This window comes from Hippocampus comes, unplaced genomic scaffold (assembly GCF_001891065.2).
Source record: "Hippocampus comes isolate QL1 unplaced genomic scaffold, H_comes_QL1_v1.1 scaffold86, whole genome shotgun sequence".
NCBI classification, from domain to species: Eukaryota; Metazoa; Chordata; class Actinopteri; order Syngnathiformes; family Syngnathidae; genus Hippocampus; species Hippocampus comes.
Genome location: NW_017805882.1, coordinates 2,634,108 through 2,645,102, shown reverse-complemented (window position 1 = coordinate 2,645,102; position 10,995 = coordinate 2,634,108). Strand labels below are relative to the sequence as shown.

The following is a 10,995-nucleotide window of genomic DNA, read 5'->3' as shown; positions in this document are numbered from 1 at the left end:
TAATCCTCACTAGGGTTGCGGGGGAGCTGGAACCTATCCCAGCCGTCATCGGGCAGTAGGCGGGGACACCCTGAACCGGTTGCCAGCCAATATATATATATACAGTGTGTATAAAAAAGAGAGAGAGAGATGATGAGTTATTTGTAAAATCGCGGTATATATATATATATATATATATATATATACATACAGTGTGTATAAAAAAGAGAGAGAGAGGTGATTAGTTATTTGTAATTGCTCGGAGCTAATTTACAAGAAAATATCAACGTTCTATGAGCAGAGACTAAATACCTGTACTGTATTATATTGTGAGTGGGATAATTTGTCGTTCCGATTAACAACACTAGAGGTCGACAGCGAATGAAAGAAGCCTTTGTTCTATCTATCTATCTATCTATCTATCTATCTATCTATCTATCTATCTATCTATCTATCTATCTATCTATCTATCTATCTATCTATCTATCTATCTATCTATCTATCTATCTATCTATCTATCTATCTATCTATCTATCTATCTATTCCAACCGGTACCTGCCGTTTCCCCCTGCAGTTTAGTCGTGTTGCTGCGTAAAAATACTACACTACCCATAATGCCCCCAACAGTGACCAAATGGGTCAAACAACGAACGAGCCGCAGTGACAGCTGAGGTTCAGTTTTACTGAGGGAAACTTAAACTCTGGCTGTAATCCGACAACAAACGACAATTAAAGAAACATGTAAGTATGACATTCTTCTCTTTGAGACACCTTAGTAACATTTTACCGACTGAGGTCGTTTAGATTTGCTGCAACATAGTTTCTTACTTCTCGCGACTGACTAAACTTTGTGAGGGGAAATTTCCATCGAAGTGTTGGTGTGCAAGACACGGGACATGCTGGCGTCCAAATCGGTCGTCTTTCTCGCAACATTAATGAAAGTTTTAAAGTTAATTACAAACGTGCCGGGCGTACGTTTTGCCGAGGTTTTGGTAGGTTCGAAGGATAGCGGCTGTTGGCGTTCGCTACTTGGTTACAACTTTTCTTCTTTTGCGGAATATACTGTGCCGTCTGAGTTGCAATACAATATGTGGTATCAGAAACTGAATTTGAATAATTCATATTTGAATTTGAATGCTAAATTTGAATAAGTGTAATGAAAAACTGAATCTGAATTACATAAATTGAATGTGCTTCGTGTAATGTAAATTTTTACTTTGAAAGACCGAATCTGAATTGTCGAATTAAAGTTTTAATTTCTCACTGAAAATTCGATTCTGCAGATTTTTAATTTTAGTTAATTTTCATTTAGTTTGGAGTTTAGTTTTTTTCTTTTAATTCTGATAGTTTTAATGAATTCTTCGTGGGTTTTTTAGCTTTGAGTAGATTTATTTTTTAATGCTATGCCATATATATATATATATATATATATATCTATCTTTTTTTTTTACATTCAATTTCATCATGCAAATCTTTTCCGAAACTGTTTTATTTCGCTTGATCATAGGTGTCAAACTCCGGTCCTGCATGGTTTCCATCTCTCCCTGTTGCAATCCACCTTATTCAAATGTTCAGATCATCAGCAAGCTCTGCAGAAGCCTGATTTCGATCCTCTTCATTTGAATGTTGCAACAGGGAAAAAATGTAAAGATACAGGACGGCGACCCTCCAGAACCGGAGTTTGACTCCTGTGGGCCTTTTTACATTCAGTTTCACAAGTAAAAATTCAGTTCGTGTGATCAACATTCCGGTACTTGAAGATGAGCACTTGAATACACAACTCAGATCTCCTATTTGTCAAACAAGCATCTTCGTTAACACAAGCTCTCCGGAAAAACAAACTTATCTCCTCAGTAGGTCCTTACCTTTATAACACTCTTTTAAACCTTTGTGGTACAAGCCATCCATTCAGGGAGAAATGAAAAGGCGCTTCCTTTCAAATTTAGAAAAGGACAGTGTGTATTGAGCAACGTATCAAAACGAAGGACCGTAGTCAGTACTTCTCGATTTCCAGGTTGTTGTTGTAGTTGTTTTTTTAAAAACATTTTTTGAATATTATCACATATACACAACAAATTGATGGATAACTGGTTTTGAAATCAGAAGCCACTCAAAAATTGTTCAATTCCTTTTCCATTTATTTTAAAAGGGGTTATGGTAACAACATCCTTACAATATCTCAACAATATACAAAGTGAAGACTTTTGAATTTGCAATTTTGTATCGAGCAAGAAACATAAAGTCACTTTCACATGAATAAATAGCCTTTGTGGGCCACATAAAATGATGTGGCGGGCCGGATCTGGCCCTCGGGCCTTGAGTTTGATAGCAGTGGTTTACGCTCTTATATGCCTTTGCCTTGCGTATATCCCTACACGTCCCTCATATCTCATGTCCGCCTTTGACCCCACCTCCACCTTTCCTCACTGTTTCTCTCTCCTCTTACAGGACACACATTTGGCACAGCACCCACACTAGGAGGCCGTGAAAAGAACTTCAGGAGCAGGGAACGGTGAACTTGATGGGCTCACATTAAACAAGATTGTGTCCTAACTGGTCAGCCTTTCTCCAAGAGCACAGTAAGTCCTGTTAAATGTTTTCATATTTACAAATGAACAAAGTTTATATATTTTTTTTAATTACAGTAGCGTACTGTTTCATTGCTGTGCTCATTTGCCAAGGGGCCTTGATCTGATGCAGCACCAGTACTCTTGACATCATGTTAACTGTGCCACTTCATGAACAGCCTACAGCCAAGCTACAAGCTGTTTATGTTGACCACCATCACAAGTTGTTTGTTCTGTTTCCACTCCGTTTTCTTTTTATGTAGACACGTGACAGCGTGAGGGAGACTTCCCGCTTTGTGTGTGAACTTCATCTCTTGTGTGCTCAGTTGTGTTTGCGCTATGACCTGTGGTTTCATTGAGAGATACATGCATTGACGCTGATGTATTGTGACAATCAGCGGGTGATTTTCACTTCTTTGGGACTGTAATTTGATCAGTTATCTGTGTAGAAAAAAAAATTGACTCACATGTTTATTAGATGTGTTTAGGGCACATTTTTACATTAATTTAACAATTGGCTGGGAGTAGCGCTGTTGTTTGATGTCCTTGTGTTCAGATTTTAGTACACACCACAATACCCACAAAAATTGGTGAAGAACTTTTCATGCTTTCTTGTCAATGGGACTTGTTGGTTTTGAGCCAAAGTTACTTAGGTGAGTGAAGAGCAGGTTGCCCTTTTTAGAACGAGTAAAATAGCACATGGGGTTATTTTGTGACAACTTTCTCTTCACATGAACTTTCTGTCCACATATCGCTATCACAGTTGTTAGGGTGACATTGTTGATTAGATTAAGGTGACCCCCGTCTGTTGTGTCCCACACCCTGTGACTGCCTATTTAATTGTTTTCAAATTTTGAAAATAGCTACTAGTTAACAGTGTAAATTAATATGCGTTTGATTTGTTTGTTAGTTATCTTGTTGGGTCATTGTTTCTTTAGTTAGCTAGTAGTGTTGACCTGCCTTTTGCTCCCAAATAGTTTGTAGCTTTGGATTACAATTGTTGCCAAGTGATCAGATGAGCACGATCCCATTTGTATTATGTTTATGTCATCGTCCTAATTATTTGCCTTCTTTTGACATTTTACAAAATGTCATCAAAACTCTGTCATGTTATCAATTCAGCCTTGCTTTGAACTTGTTTTTTTTTTTTTTTTTTTAAACAGAAGAAAAATCCCATTGAGCTCTGATAAACAACTTACAATCTTTTAAAATAGGACAGTATTTCTATAAAATTCTGATCAGTCGGTACGTATTGTGTTGCGGCATAGAATTAACTCAATCTCCATCTTCAAAATAAAAAATGCAATTGCATTTCAATGGGCATCAATTGTACGCAGTTCCTTTCCTCGCAAATAGCAGGGGTCAACTGTAAATAAATGTTCCTTTTCAGTTCCCAGAATGCATTGCATGGCGCAGTGCATTTAATTAATGAAGTTATCAGGACCTTAATCCTTGTCAAACGTGTGTTTGCGTTACCAGTAGTCGAATGTGTGTCATATTTAACACATTTACTTTGCATTTTGTTTTCATTCAATTTTGTAATTTTTACTTTTTTTTTTAAAGCCAAACTGTGATATTAGTTTATGTGTAAAATAGTGACATCCAGGTCAAGTCATGGCACACCTTGCATTGCTCACCTTGGCATTGTATGTAAAAAATAAGATTTGCTTTGTTTTGAAAGACAGGTTCATAGTCATAGGTTCACTGTATCATATCTACAATACATGTCATCATATCCTATAGTGACACCAATGTACTGTCTTCATACGTCTGGGCTTTGGGGTAAGGTGGCAAAGTGGAAGCCTTCTCTTGCAAAGAAAAAGATTCAAGGTTCTGTCTACAGGGTGGCCCGGTGGTCGAATGGTTAGCTTGTAGGTCTCACAGTGCAGGGGTACAGGGTTTGATTCCGGCTCCGGCCTTTCTGTGTGGAGTTTGCATGTTCTCCCCGTGCCCGTGAGTTTTCTCTGGGTACTCCGGTTTCCTTCAACATTCCAAAAACATGTATGGTAGGTTAATGGAACACTCTAAATTGTCTCGCAATGTGATTGGGAGCGCGGTTGGTTGTTCGCCTATGTGTGCCCTGCGATTGGCTGGCAACCGGTTCAGGGTGTCCCCCGCCGACTGCCCGAAGACTTTTGGGCTAGGCTCCAGCACTCCCCGCGACCATTGTCAGGATAAGCGGGTCAGGAAATGGATGGATGGATGAATGGATGGATTCAGTCTACATTTTTATGGTCCGACGAAACCAAGGTTGACCTTTTGAGACACTATTTTAAAAAAGGTATGTTTGGCACAATTATGACGCTGCTTCTTGCTGAGAAAGCACCGCATCTACAATGAAGCATGGTGGTGGCAGCAGCACCATGCTTTCAGTTTTTCTTCAGATCGAGCCTGGAAGTGAAACCTGGAGATGAAGCGGACTATCACCCCGCATCACAATGACTCCATGCAGATAACCAAATCAACAAGTGAATGGTTTCACCAGAAGACGATTAACGTTTTTGAATGGACCGGCAAGATTTTAGACCAGAATCTGAACATTTCTCAAGCGATCTGAGGAGGGCTGCGCAGAGTAGATGCCCTCACAATCTGACAGATTTTTAGCGTTTTTGCAAAGAATGGGCAAATATTGCCACACCAAGATGCATCCCACTGCTTGATATATTACCCCTAAAGACTAAGTGCTGTAATAAAAGCTAAAGGTGTTGCAACAAAATAAAAGTTTGAGGGTGTGCATATTCATGCAACCAGGTTATACAGGAGTTGCAAATTTATTTTTCCCCTTCAAAGATTTCATTTTGTTTTTCAAATGACTGATTCAAGTTTTACATCACATTTAAAGGTGACCATTTTCCGGGATCATTTATCTTGGTCTCTTTTATTACGTCACTAAAATCTTGGATTTGAACAGGGGTATACTGTGATCCCTCCCTCATCGCGGTTAATGGGGACCAGAACCCTCCGCGAAAGAGGAAAATCTGCGAAGTAGTTACAGTTACATGTGTATGAGTATATACAATATTTATAAGGCCAAATTTGATGGTATACATATATTTAGAAGTAAATGTTTGTAGTAATTAACATTACTTAATGCTATATATTAATATATAGATACATGTATGCGATGTATAAGTTAGGTTAGTGTAGAAATAACAAAATACAGTAAACATAAACATGAAATATATGTAGTCCTGTATATGTTGCTCTATGTGACTCGCTGTTGTTTTGCTGACTTTCACTACCTCTGGCAGACCTTTTGTGGCATTGTCACTATTTTTGAAAAATCCGCGATGCACTGAATCCGCAATAAGTGAATCGCGAAGTAGCGAGGGATCACTGTATAGACTTAAAAAAAAATCCACATCCATATGTATGTGGTTTCCTGGCATTGAGATGTCCTCGATTGACATTTTACAGGGAGGACATGTTCTTTGGACATGGGTTCAGAGAGTTGTACAAGTCATAATAAAGGAGATGTCAGCAAAATCACCAATGCAATGTATGTTTTTTTTTGGGGGGGGCAGGCTGTTAATCAATATCAACGTGGCTCCTTTTCTCCCTTTCTGTCCTTGCCAAATACTGCCCCATCACTCCCCCCTCGCAATGCTGTGTGCTTTCTCTCACGTACACACCCTCCTGGAAGGGCATTGCATTCTTTGCACGGAGTGCCATTGAGGATCTTTTTGAGTTAAGATCAGGTCCAGTCCAAGCTCCAAGGACAAACGCTGTTTGCACTACCTCATGGTAACAAGCCTCAGGCGCAAGCCTTATTGTGACACGTTGAACGTATTAGTTCATTAATGATTAAAGTTTGCTTTTGTTTTATTTGTAATTCAACCATGGAGAACATAATGGACTTGACACCGTTATGTTTTCCGTGGCCGATGACCCTGCTGAGTCTTGTGGAATCCCTTGCGCATGGTATGAAGTTTGAGTTACAAACACCAAGGAGATGGCTCATAACCATATTCACTGTGTCGCTCCAAAGTGGACAACAGACTCTGGCTTGTCCGCAGGTGTGATAATCCAACAGTATGCTTTGCTTTCTTACCAAATTGGAAGTGTCAGAGTGTGGATGTGACTTTTGTGCGAAGCTTGAATATTCGCATGCACACACTCTCATGAAGAATTAATAGTGGGCTGCAAATAAGAAATACATCTAATATATTTCGTAAAGCTTGGCCACAAATCAACACACTCAACTGATACGGTATGGGAAAGAACCAGGCAGACCAACAAGGGTAAAGGGAACTAAAGGCCTTGTGATCGTGAATCAGTCTGTGTGCTGGCAAGGATGTGTGGGCTGTGCGTGCGTGGGGCGGGGGTTGGAGTCCGGTTATTTATGTTTAATTAGGTGAGTGGTGTGTGCACCAGTGTCTGCGCTCCGCTCAACCTGACAGTTGCGCCTGACCCTTTGCTCTTTGGAAGTATGTGTGATTGACTTCAGTTATTACATTGAACTATTAGGTTATCCCATTGTGGAGCAGAAAAATCATGCCATGTCGTATTTATTAGTTTTTATTCTCTACCAAACTGTAAGAAATTGAATATGTATTCATCTTTTTCCATCGGCAACAGTGGCCTCTGCTGACAGAAGTGGTAAAGACAACACACTCAGTTGAACTCACTTAACTCTTGACAAAACAGGTGTAGATATAATTTATAGTCGTGATTAATATTGTTGAACTGCTCAGGGATTCTGGCTGGAAAATAAAAGCCATTAACAACACAACTCTTCCATAAATTGATAATTATATATTCATATTTTAATCTGACAATGTCTTACTCCATTAAATTTAAACTGCAAAGCAAACACACTGATACAATTCAGATTAATTGCATTCGGTGTACATAACGATGAATCTTGTTTATCTCAGTATACCGTCAAAATAATTCAGAAGCTGTTATGCAATCACTTCATGTTTGCATCAAGCTCTATGTCATCCGGGAGCCGCCACTGCCAGAAAATAGGCTTTCAACATATGGAACAAAGCACTTGTTGGCTCTCAAGTTTGCATGTAGAGTATTTAAGCTATTACTGCATGCACAGTGTGTCCATGGGTGAGGTGCAGTTATGCTGAAGAACCTGATCGGTGTAGCTTCAGGCGCTGGTAACTCTATATGAATGACACGCATGAAGAGGCCCAACCCTCCTGCACACCTAGTGAAAGGCTCTTTTGATGAAACTAAAAAGGCTTTCTTTTGAGTTTGCTGTTGAGTTTTATGAACAATTTGATCAATCCAAGAGATGACTGCAATCACCACTATGGAAGTTGTTGAGCATTCACAAATACTTTGTGCCCACATTTGAAAGTCTTACCACCTTTTTCTTTCCCTCTCTCTTTCTTTTTTCACTTCAGTTGTTGCCTTCTTTGCTCAGCCAAACCCCCTGTCCTGTGCTCTTTCTCTGAGCCACCAGGGGACAGAGTTGGCCTTTGCTTTCCAGCTTCTGTCAATCTGTCCTATACTCCTATTCTCCAGCTTCTCTTTCTCCTTCCCCCCTGGCTCACACAGGCCCACCTGGACTCCCAGTCAGCCCTCTCCCTCCATGTGGGTTGGGGGGAGGTGCCGGGGGCCCTGGATGTGGACCCCCAAGCTATTCATCTTGGCTCAGCTGATGGAGAACTGGGACAAGCATCTTGCCTTGATGCATCCACTCTCACAGGTCAGTCAGACGCAAAGGTTTCCTTGTTTCAAAACGACTCTGTCGAAAAATCCCTTCTTTGATTTAAATAAATCCCAATACAGTGAAACTCCTCTACAACAAAACCTACATGGGCGAAAACACCCCCTAGTGTGAAAAAATCTTCATGCATTAACACCATTCCCACTCTCCTGCCCCCCATACAACGAAAAAAAACCCTGTTGCGTTATACGAAATCTTTTTCTCTGCTCTTGCCTCACGACGAGATTCACTACAACGAAGTCTAATACAACAGCGACCTCTACTGCTTCGTTCGGAAACGGCGAGAGCAACTACCACACTGGTTTACACATGTGGAGTAGTCCAGGAAGTATTTGTTATTGTTAGTTTCAGACGCAGCAAGAATGTTGCATTGCTCAAATGGCTACAAAACGGACCTTTGGATGTCAAGCAGCTAAGACAAGAAGAGCTCTGACGCTGGAAGAGAGGGTAAAAGTTACCAAAATGAAAGACGGAGGAAGCAAAATAAAAGAGATTATCCAAGAAATTGATATAAGTGAAAGTGAATGCTGATCGTAAATTTCACAATTTCTTTCCCTTTTTTCCTTTCTACACTGACTGTATGAAGTGTCAAATAAGTGTATGCTCATACTTATGCACTATTGGAATAAAAATAAAGAGTACATATACGTTTGTGTGTGCATGTACACATACGTTTGTGTGTTTGTGTGTGTGTGTGTGTGTGTGTTTACATCTGAGATCAAATTTGCTACAGTGAAAAACCCCGTCGTGAAAAATTTCTTGCTGCAAACATGATTTCGTTGTAGAGGAGTTTCACTGTACATAGACACCAGTCAGTTTACTGTTCATTCTTTATTTAATTGCACATAAAAATCCCATGCGCACCCACACTAACATATAGACTTCCTTTGCTCAGACCTCTGTGCAGATCTGCCAGAGTTGGAGATAGTGAGCCTCCTGTCAGAGGGTCAGCCCAACTACACTCTCCGAGCAGACTGTGTATTCGGCTACGACAATGACGACTGGCTGCATACCCCTCTGCTACAGCCAGAGGTCGTCCTGGGGCTCACGCACCAGCAAATTGAAGAGACCTTCAAGTACTTCTGTGAGTATTTTTTTCTTTCTTACTGATTATGGGAGTTAAGAGGTCAGAGGTTTTTCCACATTTCATTAAACACTTGCAGGACTTGATTGACTTTGGTGTATGCATAAGGTGTTATGTCGTGTTTGTTTATCCAGGGCAGCTTGTTTAGCTTGTCATATCAGCACCTTGTATCGTGTTTATGAGACTTACATTTTTACTGTCATAAGCTTCATATAGTGGTTATTATGTCCAGAGGGAAGATCGAGTCTTCTCAAAAATACTTTTTGTTCATCAGTAGTGCCATGTCTTAAATGGCTCTGTATTCTGTCTCCAAATCACTCCACACACTGCCACTTCAGTGCGCCACATAGGTCAGCAATGTCACCAAGCTGATTAGCCTTCTGTCATTTGGCTTCCTTGACAGTTTCAACTATAGCTCTGCAGACAGAACAGCCAAGTGGCAATATTGACCCCCTGATGGCATGCTGACCATGTTAGAAATACCTCCACTTTGTTTCAACAGAATGCTTCAAACAAGCGGTCACCAGAGAGGCACATTTGCATCTTATTTCGTCCGTCGGTGTAATCATCACTAATGCCCGTTACACTGCCGACTGACAGAAACACACCCCGCCTGTCTCGCGTGTTTGGATGCGAGGGGTGAATACAGTGGTGTTGCTTGAGTGGCCTGTAGTGACACTAGGTGAGGTTATGCACCAAAGACCTGTATTCCGCCAATAAACGAAGAGAAGAAGGTGGCGGAAGTGAGAAAAAAAGTTTGCAGTTTGTCGGACAGATCACGGATAGATTTATAGACAGGAGCAAGAGAGACACTCGCAGTGTGACCAACTTGTATTGGATTCTTCTTGGCCACAATGCGGAGTGCGCAGTTAAAGTCAGGCATTTTAAACTTTAATGTAAATCTTTTTGCCGTGTTAGGAGTTAAAATAATGACATCCAGCACCAGCATGCTCCTGTTGTACTTAACAGTATTGATTAATTTTGCAACTAAGTGTATGTGAGGCAATGTGTATGTGAGCTCTTTGGTTAGGCACTGTATGATGTAGATACACTGATATACGGTGCACTCCATTTTTCATTTTAATAAGTTTAGATTTAGTTTTTTAGTTGTTTTTTTTTGACAGACTCACGATTGACGGAATGGTGAAATTTACTGACGGAAGCATGGTGAAAATAATGTGACGGACGAATGATTGCAGTTTGGTTCGGCTTGAAATAATGACATACTGACGATGACGGCCACGGACAAATAATGAATGACGGACCAGCAACATTTACTGACAAGCAATATAAATGAACGGGTCTATTTTAATACATTTTCATACATAAGCTGCTCTATCTTTGTGGGACATTGTATGTTTAAATAGTTTTTTTCTAATTGCACTGTATGTTGATTTGATACATCAATGCGATGGATGATACATGTTAAAATCAAGTCATCAGTAAAGTAACTAAATTTTAAAGTAAATTAAAGGAAAGAAACTAAGATACTTTTTAAAGGTGGATGCATCTTACAAAAACATGCAACTTGACGAACTTCACTTAATAATGATTGCTTGGGCTGCAACGGGTTGCTTATTTTAGAATCTTGTTTGTTGGTCTTGCGAAGAGAGAAAAATATTGACATCCAAAACTGTGTAGAGCTGTCTTCAGTATTTCTTTTCACAGAAAAACAAAAA

The 10,995-nt window shown here is 40.0% G+C and overlaps 1 long non-coding RNA gene across 1 annotated transcript; it reads left to right on the top strand.

The window, feature by feature from the left end:
• The first annotated feature begins 599 nt into the window (after window positions 1–599).
• LOC109527452 (uncharacterized) lies at window positions 600–8,017 on the top strand. Its single transcript, XR_002170532.1, has 3 exons — window positions 600–720; window positions 2,428–2,558; window positions 7,907–8,017. It is a non-coding gene; the product is annotated as an uncharacterized LOC109527452 (long non-coding RNA).
• Window positions 8,018–10,995: the final 2,978 nt, after the last annotated feature.